Below are 23,907 nucleotides of genomic sequence, written 5' to 3'. Positions count from 1 at the left end.
CATGAGTAGGATATAATCCACCATGAACATAAATATCATGAAGGCTATGTTGATTTTGTTTCAACTACATGCGTGAACATGTGCCAAGTCAAGTCACTTAAATCATTCAAAAGAGGATACCACCCCATCATACCACATCATAATCATCTCAATAGCATGTTGGCATACAAGGTAAACCATTATAACTCATAGCTAATCAAGCATGGCACAAGCAACTATGATCTCTAATTGTCATTGCAAACATGTTTATTCATAGTAAGCTGAATCAAGAACGACGGGCTCATCATGTTTACAAAAACAAAAGAGGTCGAGTTCGTTCCAGCTTTTCTCATCTCAGTCAGTCCATCATATATCATCATAATTGCCTTTCACTTGCATGACCGAATGGTGTGAATAATAATAAGAGTGCACGTGCATTGGACTAAGCTGGAATCTGCGAGCATTCAATAAACAGGAGAAGACAAGGCAATATGGGCTCTGGGTTAAATCAACAATAATGCATATAAGAGCCACTTCAACAATTTAATTATGGTCTTCTCCTACTGACCCCCAAGAAAAGAAATAAAACTATTTACATGGGAAAGCTCCCAACAAGCAAAAGAAGAACAGGAAATATTTTTGGGTTTTCTTTTTAATTATTACTACTACAGCAGAAAAATAAACTACTACTAATTTTTTTGGGTTTTTCTTAAGGTTTAACAAACACACAAGAAGAAAGCAGGAAAAGGAAAATAAACTAGCATGGATATTATAGTGAAAAAGTATGAGCACCGACATTTAGCAATGAGTGTGTGTGAACATAAATGTAATGTCGGTGAGAAATACGTACTCCCCCAAGCTTAGGCTTTTGACCTAAGTTGGTCTATGGCCACGGCTGGCCTGGCGGATATCCATAATAATAGTTGTTGGGGTCGTACTGTGATGAAGAAGAAGACTCTGACTGCCACTGGCTGACAATCATCTCTGGATCCCAAGAATAAACAGATTGTCGTGGAGGGATCAACTTGTGGTTCCGGACTCTGGCTCTGTGGCAGATGTAGGGTTCCGATAGGCGTGAATAGCCTTCTAACGGAACAAGGTACTGGCCTGCAGATAAATCAAACAAGGAAGGAGCAGGCCAGGGTAATAGTCTCAGATGATGTTTATTGAAAGAACAATTGTATTTAAGCTCTCCTTCCCTATTCTTAACAATAAAAGTCATGTGCCACCATACTTCTTATAATCTAATAATACACAAGGCAACAACCTTTTCTTCCTTCTCATAATGCCTAATTAGGTATGTTAAAATGTGTAGCTAGGCATGAAGCATAGATGCCTCCAAAGATGGGGCCCTTGGTACGGTTCAGACTTAACCTGTTTGGCAATAATACCGCCCATAACTAACAGAGTTATCACTATAAACCGTGGACAAAATAATAATATAGGAACTAAGGTTTCCACAGTTTCCGCGACCAATAAAGCAACGACTAGCAAATATGCAAAAGTAGTAAAACAGGAAAATGTATGCTAGTGATTCGTGCATCGGAAACCTTCCTCGTTTCCCCTACAGTGATGGTATCAATAAACCCCTCCACATCATCGGCGATGTGGTTCTCTGTTTGCCCTCGAAAGGGACAAACAAACCCGACAAATATCATAAAGTGACATCTCCTTATGCTCATCATATAAATAAAACTCCACGTAGGTGGTGAGCTCCTATAATGGAAATGAAAGTTTTGCACAAAGATATTTGTGAGTAAGATATACTGTCGCGTTGGTCGTGGAGGAAAGCGGTGAGGCCTGCATTCTCGGCCAATTCATAAAATCTTCATAAATCCGGCTGCTCTCAAGAAATCATCGGAAGGCCATTCACACGCCAACCTCCGCATGTGCGAGGTAGATTATACTTGGCTTTGGTGCTTTTCCTTCGAGCTTGGCTCGATGAGCCCCTAAAAGTCTCCTCATCATTTTCTGAAAATTCTGAAATTTTTAGTAACTTCAAAATGAAAGAACCAAACTCAATAATATTGATAGCAACTACTCCTACAAGTGCCTAGGGCCTATATCATGCATCAAAACTACTTTTGACCATATAAATTTACATGCAAGCTCAAGACAGGGTCACTAAGAGCAAAAATTTGCAATGAATAAAGACTAGAACAAAAACTAATTGACCAATGGAGGAGTCACATACAAGGAACAATCTCCCCAAGTAGTTTTGTTAGAGGTGCTTTGAGCAAGGAGATCGAAAAATGGCAGCAAAATGAGCTTGGACTCGGGTTATGACTGGATATTCGTGTTTGGGGGAGGAAGAAGGAGTGTGTGGGTGCAAGGATAAGTGGAGGAGGGCCACCGTGGGCCACAAGGCAGGGGGTGCGCCCAGGGGGTGTCCAATTGTTTTCATTTGTCAACATATTATTCAATAGGATTTCAGCTTCATCCGGCGTTCTTTCCCCGAAAACAGAACCAACACAACTATCCAGGTAATCTCTGGAGGCATCGGTTAGTCCATTATAAAATATATCAAGTATTTCATTTTTCTTAAGAGGACGATAGGAAAGCATTAAGTAATTGAGAAGCCTCCCCCAAGCTTGTGGGAGACTCTCTTTTCAATTTGCACAAAATTATATATATCCCTTAAAGCAGCTTGTTTCTTATGAGCAGGAAATATTTAGCAGAGAAGTAATAAATCATATCCTGGGGACTACGCACACAACCAGATCAAGAGAATTAAACCATATCTTAGCATCACCCTTTAATGAGAACGGAAATATTTTAAGGATATAAAAGTAACAGTTCTCTCATCATAGTGAACAGGGTGGCTATATCATTTAATTTAGTAAGATGTGCCATAGTTTTAGATTCATAGCCATGAAAAGGATCAGATTCAACCAAAGTAATTATATCAGGATCAACAAAGAATTCATAATCCTTATCAGTAACAAAGATAGGTGAACTAGCAAAAGGGTCAGGTTTCATCTAGCATTTAGAGATTGCTTATTCCATTTAGCTAATAACCTCTTAAGTTCATAACTATCTTTGCAAGCTAAAATAGCTAAAGAAGCTTCTTTATCAAAAACATAACCCTTAGGAATAACGGGCAAGTCTTCATCATCACTTCATCAATATTATCAGATTCAATTTTCATTCTCTCTAACCCTAGCAAGTTGTTCATCTAGAAATTCACCAAGTGGCACAGTAGTATCAAGCATAGAAGTAGTTTCATCATAAGTATCATGCATAGCAGAAGTGGCATCATCAATAACATGCGATATATCAGAACGAATAGCAGAAGCAGGTTTAGGTGTTGCAAGCTTACTCAAAACAGAAGGTGAATCAAGTGCGGAGCTAGATGGCAGTTCCTTACCTCCCCTCGTAGTTGAGGGATAAATCTTGGTTTTTGGATCTCTCATGTCTTCATAATGATAAGCAGATATAAATTCCCAAGTGACTCAAAGAATAGAGCTATGCTCCCCGGCAACGGCGCCAGAAAATAGTCTTGATAACCCACAAGTATAGGGGATCGCAACATTTTCGAGGGTAGAATTCAACCCAAATTTATTGATTCGACACAAAGGGAGCCAAAGAATATTCTCAAGTATTGGCAGTTGAGTTGTCCAATTCAACCACACCTGGAAACTTAATATCTGCAAGCAAAGTATTTAGTAGCAAATAATATGATAGTAAGTGGTAACGGTAGCAAAAGTAAATGTTTTTGGTATTTTGTAGTGATGATTAGCAATAGCAAACGGAAAAGTAAATAAGCGAAGAACAATATATGGAAAGCTCATAGGCAATGGATCGGTGATGGAGAATTATGCCGGATGGTTCATCATGTAACAATCATAACATAGGGTGACACAGAACTAGCTCCAATTCATCAATGTAATGTAGGCATGTATTCCGAATATAGTCATACGTGCTTATGGAAAAGAACTTGCATGACATCTTTTGTCCTACCTCCCGTGGCAGCGGGGTCCTAATGGAAACTAAGGGATATTAAGGCCTCCTTTTAATAGACTACCGGAACAAAGCATTAGCACATAGTGAATACATGAACTCCTCAACTAATGGTCATCACCGGTAAGTATCCTGATTATTGTCACTTCGGGGTTAACGGATCATAACACATAATAGGTGACTATAGACTTGCAACGATAGGATCAAGAACTCTCATATATTATGAAAACATAATAGGTTTCAGATCTGAAATCAAGGCACTCGGGCCCTAGTGACAAGCATTAAGCATAGCAAAGTCATAGCAACATCAATCTCTCAGAACATATGGATACAGGGATCAAACCCTAAACAAAACTAACTCGATTACATGATAGATCTCATCAACCCTATCAACCCCAGCAGCTATGGAATTACTCACAGCACGGCGGTGAGCATCATGAAATTGGTGATGGAGGATGGTTGATGATGACGATGGCGACGGATTCCCCTCTCCGGAGCCCCGAACGGACTCCAGATCAGCCCTCCCGAGAGGTTTTAGGCTTGGCGGCGGCTCCGTATCGTAAAACGCGATGAATCCTTCTATTTGATTTTTTTCTCCCCAAAAGCAAATATATAGAGTTGGAGTTGAGGTCGGAGGAGCTCCAGGGGTGCCATGAGGTAGGGGCGCACCATAGGGGGGCAGGCACGCTCCCACCCTCGTGGACAGGTGGTGGCCCCCCCCTGGTCTTCATCTTTTGCAAGGATTTTTTATTATTTACGAATAGATGTTCCGTGAAGTTTCAGGTCATTCCGAGACTTTTGTTTCTACACATAAATAACACCATAGCAATTCTGCTGAAAACAACGGCAGTCCGGGTTAGTTCCATTCAAATCATGCAAGTTAGAGTCAAAACAAGGACAAAGTGTTTGGAAAAGTAGATACGTCGGAGACGTATCAGCGACATCTTTCAACTCAATGGCCATTTTGGCTATTTTTTCCTTGCTTTGGTAATGCGCAGCCTGTTCGGCCCTCAGCTCTTCGACCGCCTTTAGAGCGGCCCATCACTATTCCTGGCTTGTTCCTTGGCTCAGGCAAGTTCCGCCCGAAGGGTCTCCACGGTGGCAACTCCATCTGCAGTCACAACATATTAAAGATACTAGCATCATGCTCCTCTTACTATGTGTTGATCACCGGAGAAATCACATACCCTGTGCCTCATCGAGCCGCTTGTTGACAAGCACGATGTCGGCATCTGCCACATCAAGTTGCCGCTTCAGCTCGGCAAACTCACTAGTCCGGCTAGCCACCGGACCTTCAGCCACTTGCACATGAAGACAGCCTGATTCTTACCTGGGACGATGATCCTCTGTTTGCCGCCGTCCTCAACGACAACCAGAGTCTCAAGGGCTACTATCTGCATAGGGCACACCTAACGTGTGCGGTACTGTAAAAACATACACTATTTCACATACCTCAAAGCCTTTCAGCAGACTCATAAAAGCTTCATGCAACCCACTTTCGGCGGATGAAATCCTCTGAACCACCGTACCCATTAGCGCACGATGCGCTTCTGAGATAGCCGCTTGCTCCAGAAGATCCTTGAGTGCGTACGGTCGCACACCGGACGGTTTCGGACTCATTCTGTTGCTCTCTTTAGGAGCCGAATACTAAGGACTTTGGGTGGCCGAAGAATTAGCCTCTTGCCTCGGCGGATCAGGAGAAATCCCCCGTGATGACACCCAAGGGTCGCCTGCCTCATGAGGCGGGGAGGCATGGGGAGGTGTTTCGCTCTCCATCATCTGCGGGAGAAGATCCCTCGAAGACGAACTCTGTCGAGAAGGGCTACGATCCGAACTACAATATATATGCTTCGGTTATTGTCCTCAGAAGTAAAGTAGGACATTTTTATTATTTAGTGCCTTTTATTTACTTACAGCTCGGTGGAGGGTTGACCCCCTTGCGGGCACTGTGTGGCAAGGGTACCTTCCGAGGCAGGACCCTCTGGCGAAGATTTCTTCCCCCGTTTGGAAACCTTTGTTTCAGAGTATTTAGAGGTGGTCCTCTTCCTTCCTTGGGGAGAGGGAATTTCAGACTCTTCTCCCTGATTACCCTCCTTCGCTGTGATAGCCTGGCTTATTAGGGATGATAGACTACTCATATCAATAAGGAATTCCTTCTTTTATGGGAGCCCATTCGGACAGAACTCCAAAGTTAAGCGTGCTCAGCTTGGAGTAGTGTCAGGATGGGTGACTGACCGGGAAGTTGCTCCCGGGTGCGCATGAGTGAGGACAAAGTGCGCAGAAAAGACTAGTATTGATCTGTGGGGCCAGTCTAGGTCCCGCCAGGAGTAATGACCACCGGCGGGTGTGTCCGGGGCGTTACATTCGCGGAGGCGCTAATTCCCCCGGTTTGGATGAATAATGAGTGAGGCCCGCTTTCAGCCTCTTTATTCCCCCTTTATCTTCCCCTGAGGGCACCTGATAAGGTGCCGGCTCGAGCATTCTGGCCAATACTGGATCTGCTGAGCCTTCGGGAAGGGGGGTCGAACACCTGATCATGTTCGCCTTTGTTACCTAGTCCTAGTCAAAGAGCGACCTTTCAGAATGATGTTGTGATAAATAAATAAAAACAACGCGTTCGGCCACGGGATTACTTACTTGGGTACCTGGACGATTGCAGCTCAGACCCGCATCCTCGGTGGTGTACGGACACCTTATTTGTGGTCCGAAGAACAATTTGTACATCTCTTGGAGCATCATGCCAAGGAAGTGCTGAATAGTTCGCGGTCCTTCCGGGTTGAACTCCCACATACGGAGGGGTCGACGTTTGCAAGGCGAGACTCGACGAACTAGCATGACTTGCATTACCGTGGGCAGGCTGACATCTCTCTCGAGGAGATCTCGGATGCGACTCTACAATATCGGCACATCATTTACTGGCCCCCAGTCCAGCCCCTTGTTGATCCATGGCGTTAGTTGTGGTGGGGGGGGCGAGCGAAAGGCAGGGGCGGCTACCACTTGGTACCCCGGGGAGCTGTGATATAAAACCACTCCTGTTGCCATAAACTGGACACCTCTGGGAAGGAACCCTCTGGCCATGGAACATCAGCGCTTTTGCTTATTACGGCACCTCCGCACTCTGCGTGTCGCCCCTCTATCATCTTCGGCTTCACATTGAAAGTCTTGAGCCACAGGCCGAACTGTGGGGTAATGTGGAGGAAGGCCTCACACATGATGATGAACAATGAGATGTGAAGGAAGGAATCCGGGGCCAGGTCATGGAAATCCAGCCCATAATAGAACATGATCCCCCTAACGAAGGGATCCAGAGTGAGGCTTAGCCCTCGGAGGAAGTGAGAGATGAATACAATGCTCTCGCCGGGTTTGGGAGTGGGAATGACCTGCCCTCGAGCAGGCAGCCTGTGCGATATTTCGCTGGTTGAATACCTGGCCTCTCTTAGCTTCTTGATGTCTTCCTCTGTGACAGAGGAAGGCATCCACCGACCTTGAAGGTTGGATCCGGACATGGTTGAAGGTCCGAAGCGCCTGACCTGAGCCTTGGGTGTTGGGACTGGAGGCGGGGGAAGGATTCGATTGAGTACAAGAGGGAAAAAAGGACAGGCCTTGGCCTCTTTATAAAGAGGACGAATATCAAGCATCCTCCTCGTGGTCATTTGGGACTTGCCTAAAATCGAGGAGTCATACCAACGGGCATGATTGGGTTACCCACGTCCGTATTGATGAGAATCCCGTAATAAGGGGGACACGATCTCTGTTTCAACAAGAAGTGGCAAGGAAACCACCTCGCGATATGTGCAGTAGCTGGTTGAGAAAAACGGTTTGAATAATGACCGGGCCGTGGTATGATGTCATGCTGTCAAACGTGTCAGCAGATTAGATTTGTGGAAATATTATTCTCTCTACGGTGGTATGTGGAACTTGTTTTGCAGAGCCGGACACTATCCTTGTGTTCAAAATCTTCTATGGAGTATTCGGAGGAAGAACCCGCCTTGCAATGCCGAAGACAAATCTGCATGCCGGACTCACCGTCATTGAAGCCTGGTTCAGGGGCTATTGAGGGAGTCCTAGATTAGGGGGTCTCCGGACAGCCGGACTATATCCTTTGGCCGGACTGTTGGACTATGAAGATACAAGATTGAAGACTTCGTCCCATGTCCGGATGGGACTCTCCTTGGCGTGGAAGGCAAGCTTGGCAATACGGATATGTAGATCTCCTCCCTTTTAACCGACTCTGTGTAACCCTAGCCCCCTCCGGTGTCTATATAAACTGGAGGGTTTAGTCCGTAGGACAACAACAATCATACCATAGGCTAGCTTCTAGGGTTTAGCCTCTACGATCTCGTGGTAGATCAACTCTTGTAATACTAATATCATCAAGATCAATCAAGCAGGAAGTATGGTATTACCTCCATCGAGAGGGCCCGAACCTGGGTAAACATCGTGTCCCCCGCCTCCTATTATGTAACGCCCCGGATACGACTTTCCATATTTGTAACTCTGACTCTTGCCTTTTCCGGAGATGCGATAATGTTTTTTGCCTTCGTGGTTGGGTTTTCTCTTCGTTTTGCTTTTTGTTCATGTCATGCATTTCATATCATGTCATCATGTGGATTGCATTTGCATACGTGTTCGTCTCATGGATCCGAGCATTTTCCCCGTTGTCCGTTTTGCGATCCGACACTCCTATGTCCTTCGGCGCCCCCTTTTGGCCTCTTTTCGTGAGCGGATGTTAAAATGTCTCGAAATGGACCGAGATTTGCCAAGCGGCCTTGGTACACCACCAGTAGACCGCCTGTCAAGTTTCGTGCCATTTGGAGTCCGTTTGATACTCCAACGGTTAACCAGGGAACCGTAAAGGCCTCGTGTGTGTTGCAGCCCAACACCCCTCTAAAGTGGCCCAATAACCCATCCAAACCCCCTCCATCCTCTCGGCCGTTCGGTCACGATCGCGTGGCCGAAAACCGCTCCCCATTTGGACTCTCCTAACACCCTCTACCTATGTATGTGTCTCCCTCCGAAAATTTCGCGGATGAAACCCTAGTCTTCTTCCACCTCCCGCCGCCGGACATGTCCATCCCGTGCCGGACGTGTCTCCGCCGCCCCGTCGAATCCCACCTCTCCATCTGTCCCCACGCTGCCTCCCTCCGCCGCGGCCCGCCCGGCCCGCAGCCGGCCCGCCCCGGGCCAGATCTGGGCCGCCGCCCCGCGCCCGCTCGTCGGCGCTCCTCGCCTCCCGAGCGCCGCCACCCCTTGCCACGCCGTCTCGCCTCGCTTGCGCCGCCGCCTCCCGTCGGCGCCGGCCATGGTTTCCGCGTGCGCGCCGCCGCTGAGCGCCCGAGCCAACCGCACTGCCTTCTCGTCGCGCCTCCTCCACCGGCGCGCCACCGTGGCGCTCCGCCGCTCCCCGCCGCTCCCCGTCGCCATTCCGGCCACCACCCACGCCACCGTCCATCGCCGCGGCCTCCCCGCGCCGCCCCGTCGAGATACACCTATTCCGGCCTCCCCCGACCCCTCCGGCGAGCTCCCCGCGCTCCGGCGACGTCTCCGGCGAACTTCTCCGGCGACCCGCGGATCGGGACCAGATGCACCACTTCAACGAACCAAACAACCCTGCTGCGTCCCAGATCTCCTCGTCCCGCACAACCTCGTCCCGTTGACTTTTTCGAGGGTATATTTCTTCTAAGTCCCTGGATCTATAACTTTTTATGCCTCTATTCATACATGCCATAACTCCTCATCCGTAGATCCGTTTTGCATGCGTGATATATCAAAATGTTCATCAGGTTGTGCTCTTCATTTTGTTCCATTGTAACATGCTGGTTTGAGTCCATCTTGATGCCCAAGTGTCTGATGCAAGAGTGCTATAAAATGTTAGTTCTTGTTACTTAGCAGATTATGAGCATTTGTCATTTTTGCTACATTTATTGTGTGCTGCATATGGGCATGAGCTCTACATGTGTTTTGGGCTATGCCATGCCATCTTTATAGGGGTGTATGCCATGTATTTTTGTGATCAATGTGGTGACTAGCACAAGCATGCAAAGTAGCTCTCGTGATATTGCTGATTTCAGGGACTTCAAATTTCACCAAGTCTTTGCTCTGCTGTTATTTTTATGCCATGTATTCATGATGCTACAGAGTGATCCATGCTTCTTTTGAGTATGTTCAGTAAGGATGATTTTGACATATGGTCATGCTCTATCCATCCATGCCCATGTTTGCATTTATGGAGTGCCGTAGCATGACTTAATCTTGCTCTACTTTTGCTATAAAATGTTCCTGGCAGATTGTTTACGTGTTAATCAATTTTGCCAAGGTTGTTGTAGTTGATCGATGCATGCTATGAGATTGTTCTTGCCATGGTTAGCTTCATGATCATGTCTTATTGCTGGTAGTATGCTTATCTTGTCATGCAATGCCTTGTGTTGAGTGAATCGAGCTCGCAAAGAGGCCTTCATAATTCTGTTTTGCCATGTCCAGTTTTCTGCTAAGTCTGAATCTGTTAACAAAACTTGCTATGTTTACATGGGTGCCATCATATTTTCTGTGCCCTTTTGGCTTATGGTAAGTAAGGGACTTTTGTTATATGCTTTGAGTAGATCCATGCCATGACTTGTATTGCTATGTTATGTTCCTGTATCAGGTTGATATCTTGCTCTAAACATTGCTTCCTGATGTTAATTCCTGACATGTTAGTATTTTCACTAAGTCTGTGATGCTGTTATCTTTTGCACTTTTGCCATGCTTGTTTGAACCTGCTCTTGTGTGATTTAGCCGTAGCTTAGTGTTCATAAATTGCCCAGCATCTTGAGTAGATCACTGCCATGTGCTTTTTTGTTATGTTGGAGTGCAGTAGCTTAGTTTCTTGTTGTATTCTAGATGGCATCGTGCTGTTAATCGCAGAATTGTGCCATTCTTGTTTTTCTTGCCATTTGCAAACCGTGCATCCAATTCCGGTGATCTTTATATCGATTTCGACCGAAATCAACTCATCTTTCCAGTGGCACGCTTGGTTTGCCAAGTTGATGTCTTGTTCAATCTTTTCCTTCCGGTGCATGCATATGCATTGCATATCACATCCCGCATATCATGCCATGTTTTGCATCATGTTGCTTGCGCATTGCATCGTGGTTGATTATTGTTTCCTTTGCTTGTGTTCTTGCTTTGGGTAGAGCCGGGAGATGATTACGTGATCGAGGAACCCATTGAGTATGTTTACGAGGATCAAGCTTACGTCAACTCGGAGAACTTTGCAGGCAAGATGACCATACCGTCGAAACCATTTCTATCTTTGCTTGCTAGTTGTTCGCTCTATTGCTATGCGGCGATACCTACCACTTGCTTTATCATGCCTCCCATATTGCCATGACAAGCCTCTAACCCACCTTGTCCTAGCAAACCGTTGTTTGGCTATGTTACTGCTTTGCTCAACCCCTCTTATAGCGTTGTTAGTTGCTAGTGAAGATGGAGTTTGTTCCATGTTGGAACATGGAGATTGTTGGGATATCATTATTATATATTGTTAACTTTAATGCATCCATATACTTGGTAAAGAGTGGAAGGCTCGGCCTTATGCCTGGTGTTTAGTTCCACTCTTGCCGCCCTAGTTTCCGTCATACCGGTGTTATGTTCCTTGATTTTGCATTCCTTACGCGGTTGGGTGTTATGGGAACCCCTTGACAGTTCGCCTTGAATAAAACTCCTCCAGCAAAGCCCAACCTTGGTATTAGCATTTGCCACCTCAGCCTTTTTCCCTTGGGTTCTGCAGACTCAAGGGCCATCTTTATTTTAAACCCCCGGGCCATTGCTTATCTAAGTGTTGGTCCAACCTGAGCGATGTCTGGCTCCCCCTGGGCAACCAGGGTCTATGCCAACCCGACGTATGGCCCATCCGGTGTGTCCTAAGAACGAGATACGTGAGACTCCTATCGGGATTTTTCGGCACATCTGGCGGCTTTGCTGGTCTTGTTTTACCATTGTTGAAATGTCTTGTAACCGGGATTCCGAGTCTGATCGGGTCTTCCTGGGAGAGGGAATATCCTTCGTTGACCGTGAGAGCTTGTGATGGGCTAAGTTGGGACACCCCTGCAGGGTTTGGAACTTTCGAAAGTCATGCCCGCGGTTATGGGCAGATGGGAATTTGTTAATATCCGGTTGTAGAGAACTTGACACTTAACTTAATTAAAATGAATCAACCGTGTGTGTAGCCGTGATGGTCTCTTTTCGGCGGAGTCCAGGAAGAGAATACGGTCTTGTGTTATGCTTGAACGTAAGTAGTTTCAGGATCACTTCTTGATCTTTAGAGCTTCTTGACCATGCTTTGCTTCTCTTCTCGCTCTCATTTGCGTAAGTTAGCCACCATATATGTTAGTGCTTGCTACAGCTCCACCTCACTACCTTTTCCTACACATAAGCTTAAATAGTCTTGATCGCGAGGGTGTGAGATTGCTGAGTCCCCGTGACTCACAGACTACTTCCAAAACCAGATGCAGGTGCCGATGATGCCAGTGCAGGGGACGCAACCGAACTCAAGTGGGAGTTCGACGAGGATTAGGGACGTTACTATGTTTCCTTTCCGGACGATCAGTAGTGGAGGCCAGTTGGGGCGATCGGGATCTATGCATTAGGGGTTGTCTTTCTTTATTTGGTTCCATAGTCGGACCTTGATTGTATTCTGGATGATGTAATGCTATATTTATGTATTGTGTGAAGTGGCGATTGTAAGCCAACTCTTTATCCCTTTCTTATTCAGTACATGGGATGTGTAAAGATTACCCCTCTTGCGACATGCCTACCATGCAGTTATGCCTCTAAGTCGTGCTCCAACACGTGGGAGATATAGCCGCATCGTGGGTGTTACAAAGTTGGTAATCAGAGCCATCCCCGACTTAGGAGCCCCCTGCTTGATCGAATCGCTGACGTTGTTGAGTCTAGAACAAAATGTTTTGAGTCTTAGGATTATATATATATCGGAGAGTAGGATTCTTTTTACTCCTCTGTCCCTTCATCGCTCTGGTGAGGTGTAACACCCCGGATATGACTTTCCCAATTTGTACTCCAACTCTTGCCGTTTCCGGCGTTAAGTTATTTTATTTTCTCGGGTTTGGGTTTTTGTCTCCATGTGTTGTTGTCATTGTCATGCATCTCATATCATGTCATCATGTGCATTGCATTTGCATACGTGTTCATCTCATGCATCCGAGCATTTTCCCCGTTGTCCGTTTTGCATTCCGGCGCTCCATTCTCCTCCGGTGGTCATTTCTAGCTCTTTTTCGTGTGTGGGGATTAAACATTTCTGGATTGGACCGAGACTTGCCAAGCGGCCTTGGTTTACTACCGGTAGACCGCCTGTCAAGTTTCGTACCATTTGGACTTCGTTTGATACTCCAACGGTTAACCGAGGGACCGCGAAGGCCTCGTGTGTGTTGCAGCCCAACACCCCTCCAATTTGGCCCCAAAACCCACCAAAACCCTCTCCATCATCTAGAGCGTTCGATCACGATCGCGTGGCCGAAAACCGCACCTTATTTGGACTCTCCTAGCTCCCTCTATGCTATAAATATCTCCCCCATTCGAAATCACGGGTGAAACCCTAGTTCCCCTCCTCCTCCAGCCGCCGGACAAAATCCGGACGTGTCCGATTCAGCCGCCGTCGCCACGTGGCGCTCTATGATTCGCCCGGTCACCGCGCCCACTTCGCCGTGCCTCCACCCGTGCGCCGGCCCGCTCGGCCCGCATAGGGCCCCCGCGGCCCGAGCTCTCCCGCAACGGCGCCCGCGCCCCGCCGCCCTTCTTCTACCTCGCGCCGCCGCCTTCACCTCGCCGCTCCGCTGCGCTTCATCCGGCCGGCCGCCGTGACCTCGCCGGCCGGAGTAGGGAGCGCGCGCCCCTCGCCGCCCGGCCTCGCACCGCTCGTCGCGGGTCGCCCTCGCCCCCACGGCGCCGCCTCGCGCCGGATCCATCTCCGAAGACCCCTTCCCCGCCGGCCTCGGTCTTCTCCGGCGAAAACTTCCATCTCCGGCGAGTTCGTGCTACAGTACCCGGCCAGCTACAGTAACCGCCAGATCTAGATCCGGAGACGGTTGACTTTTTGCCTGAAACCCTAGTTCATGTGCCCATCTTCTTCATGCTATAACTTTGCATCCGTAGCTCCGTTTTGGGCATATAGCATATCAAAATGTTCGTCTCAGAGAGTACATCATTTCATTCCATTACATCATTTTCATTTGAGTTCATCTTGATGCCCGAAATGCTGTTAGAAGAGGGCTACTTGAGATAATTGTCAGATCTGCTACTCCATTTAGATATTTGTCATTTTGCCATGATTATTGTGTGCATGATATGCCCATGAGCTCTACATATGTTTTGTTAAGGGTTTTGCCATCTTTCCAGAGGTGCAACCCATGTATTTTTGTGATGTGTGTGGTGACTAGCACAAGCTTGCAAAGTGAGGCACTTGGTAATGCTGATTTCAGGGACTTAGCATTTCCACTAAGTCCTTGACCTGTTTATTTTATATGGCCATATGTTCATGTTGTTTCCGAGTGATCCGTGCCTCTTTTGAGGATGATCAGTAAGGATGTTTTGTTAATCTTGTAGTGCTATATCCATCCATGTCTTTGTTTGCAATTATGGAGCAACCAAACTTGAGTCAATCGAGCTCTACTTTTGCTACTTCGTGAATCTGGGCAGATTGTCTACTTGTTGGCGATTTTGCCGATGATGTTGTAGTTGACCCGTGCATGCTATGCTATTGTTCTTGCCATGTATAGCTTGCATTTTTTGTATTCTTGATGGGTGTATGCTTAGCTTGTCATGACTCTCTCCGTAGTGAGTGCATCGAGCTCGTAAACATGCCTACTTGATATCTGTTTCAGCATGATCTAGTTTTCACTAAGTCTGAGAACTGATAATGTTTTTGCCATGTTCACATGCTTGCAATTGTATTTTCTGGTCCCTTTTGGCTCAAGGTCACTAAGGGACTTTTGTTAACATCTTTGAGTAGCTCCATGCCATGATTTACTTTGCCATGTTCAGGTCTTGTAGCATGTAGTTTTGTTGTTCCGAAGTGTGCTACCTGATCTGAAATTCCAGACAATTGTTAATTTCACTGTCTGAGATCTGTTTGCCATATGCATTTTTTCCATGTTTGTTTGAACCTGTTAATGGATTAATTGGCCGTAGCTCAGTGCTAGAATTTTGTTAAGCATCATGAATTCATCCCTTCCATGTATTTTGTTGTCATGTTTGGGTGTTGTCTTGTTCATCTCATTGCATTTTAGATGCTACTTTTGCTGTAAATCGCAGAACCGGTGTCATATTTGAATTGCTTGCCATTTCCAAACCGTAACTTCCGATTCCGGCGTTCTTTATATCGTTTTCAAGCGATTTCTCCTCATCTTCAGTGGCAACACTTGGATCCTAAGTTGAGGCCAGGTTCATGCATCCCTTGTCAAATCTTGCATATGCATTCCGCATCGCATCCCGCATAGCATACCATCCTTGCATCATATTGTTTGAGCTTTGCACGTGGTTGATTGTGCTCCGTTTGCTTGTTTGTCTTGTTTGGGTAGAGCCGAGAGACGAGTTCGCTAACGAGGAGCCCGTTGAGTTTGCTTTCGAGGATCCAGTCAACTCTGACAACTTTGCAGGCAAGATGATCATACCCTCGAAATCACTACTATCTTTGCTATGCTAGATTGCTCGCTCTTTTGCTATGCCAATGCTACGATGCCTACCACTTGATTTCAAGCCTCCCAAATTGCCATGTCAAACCTCTAACCCACCATGTCCTAGCAAACCGTTGATTGGCTATGTTACCGCTTTGCTCAGCCCCTCTTATAGCGTTGCTAGTTGCAGGTGAAGATTGAAGGCCGTTCCTTGTTGGAACATTTATTTACTTGTTGGGATATCATTATATTATCTTGTTATCTTAATGCATCTATACACTTGGTAAAGGGTGGAAGGCTCGGCCTCTCGCCTAGTGTTTTGTTCCACTCTTGCCGCCCTTGTTTTCTGTCATATCGGTGTTATGTTCCCGAATTTTGCGTTCCTTACGCGGTTGGGTTATAATGGGAACCCCTTGATAGTTCGCCTTGATTAAAGCTTTTCCAGCAATGCCCAACCTTGGTTTTACCATTTTCCACCTAGCCTCTTTTTCCCTTGGGTTTCCGGAGCCCGAGGGTCATCTTATTTTAGCCCCCCCTTGGGCCAGTGCTCCTCTGAGTGTTGGTCCAAACTAGAGTCCTGTGCAGCGCCCCCTCGGGGAAACTCGAGGTTTGGTTTTAGTTGTATGGAGAGCTCATCTGAGTGTGCCCTGAGAACGAGATATGTGCAGCTCCTATCGGGATTTGTCGACACATTCGGGCGGTGTCGCTGGTCTTGTTTTAACCTGTCGAAGTGTCTTGAAGAACCGAGATACCGAGTCTGATCGGAACGTCTTGGGAGGAGGTCTATTCCTTCGTTGACCGTGAGAGCTTGTCATGGGCTAAGTTGGGACTCCCCTGCAGGGATTTGAACTTCCGAAAGCCATGCCCACGGTTATGGGCAGATGGGAATTTGTTAATGTCCGGTTGTAGATAACTTGAACCTTAATTTAATTAAAATGAATCAACTGAGTGTGTTACCGTGATGGCCTCTTCTCGGCGGAGTCCGGGAAGTGGACACGGTGTTGGAGTAATGCTTGCGCATGTTGTTCTCTAGTTTCTCGCTCGTGCTTTGCCTCCTCTTCTCGCTCTCTTTTGCAAACAGGTTAGCCACCATATTTGCTAGTCGCTTGCTGCAGCTCCACATATTTACCTTGCCTTACCTATAAGCTTAAATAGTCTTGATCGCGAGGGTGCGAGATTGCTGAGTCCCTGTGGCTCACAGATTACTATTACTCCAGATGCAGGGCCTGATGATTCCGCTCCAGGTGACGCGCTTGAGCTCAAGTGGGAGTTCGACGAGGACTCTCAACGATACTATGTTTCCTTTCCTGATGATCAGTAGTGGTGCCCAGGTGGGGGTGATTGGGACCGTGTCGCTTGTTGGGTTATCTTTTATTTTGGTGCCGTAGTCGGGCCATGAGTGTTTGGATGATGTAATGTTATTTATGTACTTGATTGACGTGGCGAGTGTAAGCCAACTATGTTATCTCCCCTTTTATTATCTCTATTACATGGGATGTTGTGAAGATTTCCTAACTTGCGACATATGCCTTCAATGTGATTATGTCTCTAAGTCGTGCCTCGACACGTGGGAGCTATAGTCGCATCGAGGGTGTTACATGAGGCTTCCTGATGTAGAAGTTTTGACTCACCTCTCCTCAAATTTCATGATTTTTTTAGGATCACGCGGGTATCTTGGAATCGTTCTGATAGTCTTGTGACGAGAACATTGTTCTTGGTGCCTCCTGACATTTAGGGGTTGTGGCAGTGTCCCGGGGAGTTGAGCTCAGAGGTGTTGTCGTCACAATTTTATCGTTACAGTTCTGGAATACCTGAGTTCGCCGACATCGAAAATCTCTTTTATGCAGTTGTTGGTGAGATAACCTCGACGCCACCTAGTACTGGGACGGGAGTTCGGGAGTATTGCCGTAACTCATATAACGGATGCTTTTCGAAGGTTGAGGTACACGATTTCCGAAGGTTTCTTGGTTATGTGTTGAAGGATGGATACAGCTGGATGCAGGGATTGTTAGTTTGGCTGAGATATTATGCTTCCCCTGTATCCCCAACACAAGATTGCATAACCAAAAAGTTTCAGGAGTTTATAAGTGGGAATTCAAGTATCTCGTAGGATATCTTTCCAACAGACACATGATATGATATGGGATCTATCATATGTTTGTTTCCGACTTATTTTGCAAGCCAATCCTTTGTTTTCTTTTATTTGTGGTATTCGAGTTGCTTCGATGTCAAGTGTTGAATCTATACCTTTTCCTAAATGGTGTTCTCATATTTCTATGGGAGTGCTAATCCTTTTCGATCATCGAGATGGTCATGCCAATCCTTTCCAACCGATGTGCTCCTCTCGAAGTTAATCCTATCCTTTCAATATTTGCGAGATCAATACTCAGTTTTCTCAACGGTATCTGTTGGGGATATAATTATCAGCTATGACCCGCCCAGGAGGGGCCGGGTCAGCCCCAATGGCGGGTTACACAAGAAGCCCAGTAAACATTAAGATGATAGTTTATCAAATATTATAGAAGGCCCAAAAGCCTAGCGGCGGCTTAAGGCCCAATATTGTAAACCGCTCGTATGTAAGGAAATACTTGTAAAGAAAGGCATATAAGAGAAGTCACCGAGCCGGACACGATTCATGAGCAGCCGGGACTCTGTAGGCCACCAGGCGTCAACCCATGTATATAAGGGACGACCCGGTAGCGGTTTAGGGCAAGAAACAAGAGATCGATAAGCAAGCCGGCGAGTTAAGCCTGTTGGTGATCGAAACCCCAGCAATACCAACACAACTAGACGTAGGCTTTTACCTTCATCGTAAGGGGCCGAACTAGTATAAAACCCTCTCGTGTCCTTTGGTCCCGATAACCCCTTTAAGCTTCCTAGTTTGCGATGGCCCTACGACTAAGTCTTTCTCTAGGACATCTGCCGTGACAATTCCACGATAGTTGGCGCCCACCGTGGGGCCAGGCGCACGGTGGATTTTGAGTTTCTTGAAGGGCCAACTTCAAAGGGCTCAAGGGATTACGCTGTGGGCCGGATGACAAGAGTCATCATGAAAAGCTCTACATTGAGGACGAAGGTTGGGGCTGTAACGACCCTCGATGCGGCTATATCTCCCACGTGTCGAAGCACGACTTAGAGGCATAACCGCATTGAAAGCAATGTCGCAAGTGAGGTAATCTTCACGCAACCCATGTAATACATAAGGGAAAGAGATACATAGTTGGCTTACACTCGCCACTTCACACAATACATGAATAAAGCATTACATCAACCATATACAATCAGGGTCCGACTACGGAACCAAAATAAAAGAAGACTACCCCAAAAGCTACACAGATCCCCGATCGTCCCAACTAGGCTCCACTACTGATCAACTGGAAAACGGAACAACATAAAGAACACGATCTTCATAGAGCTCCTCCTTGAGCTTGGTTGCGTCACCTGCAAGCTATCATCGGCACCTGCAACCTGGTTTTGGAAGTATCTGTGAGTCACGGGGACTCAACAATCTCGCACCCTCGCGATCAAGACTATTTAAGCTTATGGGTAAGGTAAAGGTATGATGTGGAGCTGCAGCAAGCGACTAGCATATATGGTGGCTAACATACGCAAATGAGAGCGAGAAGAGAAGGCAAGGCACGATCGATAAAACTATGATCAAGAAGTGATCCTAGAACAACCTACGTCAAATATAACTCCAATACCGTGTTCACTTCTCGGACCCCGCCGAGAAGAGACCATCACGGTAACACACGCGGTTGATGTATTTTAATTAAGGTCAACTTCAAGTTTTCTACAACCGGACATTAACAAATTCCCATCTGCCCATAACCGCGGGCACGGCTTTCGAAAGTTCAAATCCCTGCAGGGGTGTCCCAACTTAGCCCATCACAAGCTCTCACGGTCAACGAAGGATATTCCTTCTAGCGGGAAGACCCGATCAGGCTTGGAATCCCAGTTACAAGACATTCTCGACAATGGTAAAACAAGTCCAGCAAGACCACCCGATGCGCCGACATCCCGATAAGAGCTGCACATATCTCTTTCTCAGGGCAACACCGGATAAGCAATCCGTACAACTAAAACCAGCCCTCGAGTTTCCCCGAGGTGGCGCTGCAAGGGGCTCTAGTTTGGACAAGCACTGGCCCGGGGGGTTAAAATAAAGATGACCCTCGGGATGCGCGACTCCCAAGGGAAAAAGGCTAGGTGGTGAATGGTAAAACCAAGGTTGGGCCTTGCTGGAGGAGTTTTATTCAAGGCGAACTGACAAGGGGTTCCCATTATAACCCAACCGCGTAAGGAACGAAAAATCTGGGAACATAACACCGATATGACGGAAACTAGGGTGGCAAGAGTGGAACAAAACACCAGGCATAAGGCCGAGCCTTCCACCCTTTACCAAGTATATAGATGCGTTAATTAAATAAGAGATATTGTGATATCCCAACAAAATATCCATGTTCCAACATGGAACAAACTCCAATCTTCACCTGCAACTAGCAACGCTATAAGAGAGGCTGAGCAAAGCGGTAACATAGCCAAACAACGGTTTGCTAGGACAAGGTGGTTAGAGGCATGGCTTAACAATATGGGAGGCATGATAAAGCATGTGGTAGGTATCGCGGCATAGGCATAGCAAAAGAGCGTGCAACTAGCAAGCAAAGATAGAAGTGATTTCGAGGGTATGGTCATCTTGCCTGAGATCCCGCAAGAAAGAAGAACGAGTCCATGAGGAAGACAAACGGACGTAGTCGAACGGGTCCTCACAAACGCGACGTTATCGGAACCAACCCGAAGAAGCAACACCGGAAAGAAGCACACAACATAGTAAACAACCACCACATGAACATGGCATGATGCACAACCAAGTATGATGCATGTCCGGTTTAATATGCATGGCATGGCAAAGTGCACAAGCAATCCTACAAATTAAGTGGAGCTCAATATGCACCGGGACGCCTATTGACAAACACGACATTCAAGTCATTTAGTTCGATCTCGTTTATGTACCCAACAATATTAAATGTTGATTACCATGGCAAGGGGTGAAGCATAACAAAAACTACATCATCTAAACAATTTAAATGGGGCCGGATATAACAAATAACGAATCCGGTAAATCCCCATATGCCTTTAGCAATTTAATACAACAACAATTTTAAACATACAAATGTTGTTAACATGATGCGGATGACATGTTCAAGTTTTATGCAAGTTTTATTAAAAGTTGACATGATAAGAGATGAGGCATTTGTCATCGTGGCGGAAACAAAAGGGGTGCCACGACGACGATAACGAAACGGTACCACGGCAACGTCCCGGTTCCGACAACTCATTGAGACGTCGGTGCAAAAGAAAGTGTGGCGGGAGCGTGCAAAAGATGGTGGGGTGATCCCGGTTACCGGGTGTCCCACGAGTTGGTGACAAGGAAATGAGTGAAAATTTGGACACGGTGCAAAACCCGAGCATCTCAAACATCACAAGCATTCGTTCACGGACGTCGTCTCGAGGTTATACCTTTGAAGCGTGCAAGCGGGACAGTTCTCGTTCGGTGCAAAGTAGAGGAAGTAGACGTTCCCAAGGCACTTGTCGGTCCGGACTTGGTGTAGTTGTACATGGCAAACGTAGTGGTACTCGGAGTCTTGTCAAACCCAAGCGACGGTAGTCGTACACGACGCGTTGTGGAAGTAGTTGTACTCGCAGACTTAGGCGGCGGTAGTCGTTCAGGGTCTTGGCGGTTCGTCGGGTTGCCGTACATGTTCGACGTGCTACACGGTTCGAAATTGTGCATGTGTCGTCGATGTTCAAGGTCACCGTGAGGAACTTGTCGAATCCAGGGTCTCAGTCGTCGGTAGTGGTACACGTTTCGAAGGTGAACTTGACGAACTCGAATCACTTCGGGGTTGTCATGGTACTTGGGGTCTTCGGACCCGCCGGTCCGATAGTCGTACTAGGCATCGGTGGACCTTCGAGGGACTTTCGTATCCGAAGGGATACTTGGCGATCGAGGGACGTCGTGGTACTTGATGGTCTAGGTCTTGGTGTATCCAAAACGGTCATCGGTGATGGAACTTGGCGAATCCCAGGGACGCTCAGGTCTGTGCCGGACTTGGTCTTGCTGTCCAGAACAGAGAGTTGCGGGTATTTGCGTCCATGCGACCGACATCAGGCCACACGAGGAAGAAGCCAAGAGGGCCAGCTTAGGCAGCGTTGTGCGGGAGGTAGCGTCATCAGGGCATGGTCGGCGGATGGAGTGGGTCCGGCGACGGCATGGCAGCAGCGGGACACGGCAGGAGGAGAAGAAGATGGCGCGACGCTCTGGTAGAGGGACTTGGCATGCAAGGGCGCGAGGTGGAGGAGGAACTGCAGGGGAGCGGCTGGAGATGCCGGGACTTGGCGCAGTGGCGGCTTGTCGAGGCGGATGAAGGAGGAGGTAGACGGACGTCGTCGCGGCGCTAGTTGCCGGCCTCAGGCCGTGTGACCCGTGGGCAGGCAGTGAGGGCGAGGAAGGCAGCGTCAGGCGCGGGGAAGGGTCGTCACGGGCGGCGGTAGTGGCATGGGACGTGCGACGGCGAGGTACATGGCCATGGGGATTAGGATCCCCCCTTGGTCGCGCTGAGAAGGTGAGGGAGGAGTCGAACGAGGGGAGAGGGATCAGGCTGCGGGTCTCTCTCTGGCAGCGCGAGGGGAGAGGAGATCGTGAGGAGATGGGGATCGGGCTCCCTGTCGGCTAGGGTTAGGTAGGCAAGGGCCGGCTGGGCCTAAGGGTCAAAAGGGCCGGCGCTAGTGATGGGAGGCCCAGGTGGGCAGCGGGGAAAGATGTCCTAGAGGAGAGGGAGGCCGCACCTAGGGAGGCCGGCGGCTGGGCCTTAGGCCAAATTGGTGGGCTGCGTTCTCTCCTCTCTACACTATCTGTTTATATAAATAAGCAGTTTCAATGAAAGGAAAAGGCCAGGGACTAGAAGAGGAGTTTTTTCAGATATAAAAATATCCTCAATCTCCTGGAACTATACTCTATTTGATAGAATTGCCTTGGATATATTTAGAGGTAGAAAAATAAAACAAGTTTAAATATGATTCAAACTTGAGGCATTTTTGAACCTAACCAAAACAACTCCAAAGGATCTGAAATCTGACAGAGAGGTTGAAGGCATGGTCGAGAATTTATAGGAAAAGAATGAACATTAATAGATAAGGGGAAAGTGGCACTTACAGAAGAAAGAACTAGAAGGAAAGGAGAAGGAGATGATGCATGGGACAAAGGCATGGGGAAACATTTTGCAAGTGTGTCAAGATAATTCCAAATTAATGAAATGTTTAATATAGCTCCCTACTATTGGGAGGATATGTTATAAAGAGAATCACCACGTGAATTCCCTCGATTTAAATGGACCGAAGATCCATGCAATTTATTTAGTTGAGTTGCAAAAGATTTATGAGATGATGTAATGATGACATGACAAGATGCAACACGCAAGCGAATGACAAAGCAACACAACGAATAACCGGAGGACACCTGGCACATCGGTCTCGGGGCATCACAACACTCCACCACTACAAGAGGATCTCGTCCCGAGATGTAGAATGGCACCGGGGAAAAACAGAAGAGAAAAGAGAAGAGGCAAAACTAAGTTGCTTCTTTGACCAATGAGTGAAACCAAAGAACCTTGAGAGGTTAAACCATTTGAGAAAGAAAATAATGGAGATGATTGACGTAGAAAACACTCCGCCAGAAAGAGTAACAAGGAACATTACGAGAACCTTGTAGGTTGAATGACATAAAAAAAGGTTGCAATGGACAAGAAGTACATACAAGCACTCCGGTTGAAACGAGATGTACAAAGAACGATAAGGATCAATTATGACAACACTCCGGTTGGAAATGGAAGGCATAGAATCTGAACTTGACAAAACAAGATGATGGGTCGAAGAGAGCAACATCACAATGCCTCTGGAAAAAATGTAGGAATGGAATCAAAAGAACGGAGGAGAAAACAACAACTTCTACCTCAAATGAGCTTGAAAAAGCCTCTTTAGGAGAAGGGTCGAACGGAGTTGTTGGAAACCAACAACGAAAAGAGTAAGCTTGTAGTGGGCTTATGAAGAACATCTCAAAACTACGAGGTGAAATTCTGCCACTGACGGAAACGATAAATTGGATTGATATCAACAAGGAGACGAGAACTTATTTCACCGGGAGGATAGATGAAGAACTTGGATCATATATTATCACCATTAATAGCAACAATCCTTAGGGAAAGCTTTAGGTGAAATATAACCCAAGATAGTTCCAACGAAG

The sequence above is a fragment of the Triticum urartu genome, chromosome 1 (genome assembly GCF_003073215.2).
Source record: "Triticum urartu cultivar G1812 chromosome 1, Tu2.1, whole genome shotgun sequence".
Lineage (NCBI taxonomy): Eukaryota > Viridiplantae > Streptophyta > Magnoliopsida > Poales > Poaceae > Triticum > Triticum urartu.
This window is presented reverse-complemented; position numbering follows the sequence as displayed.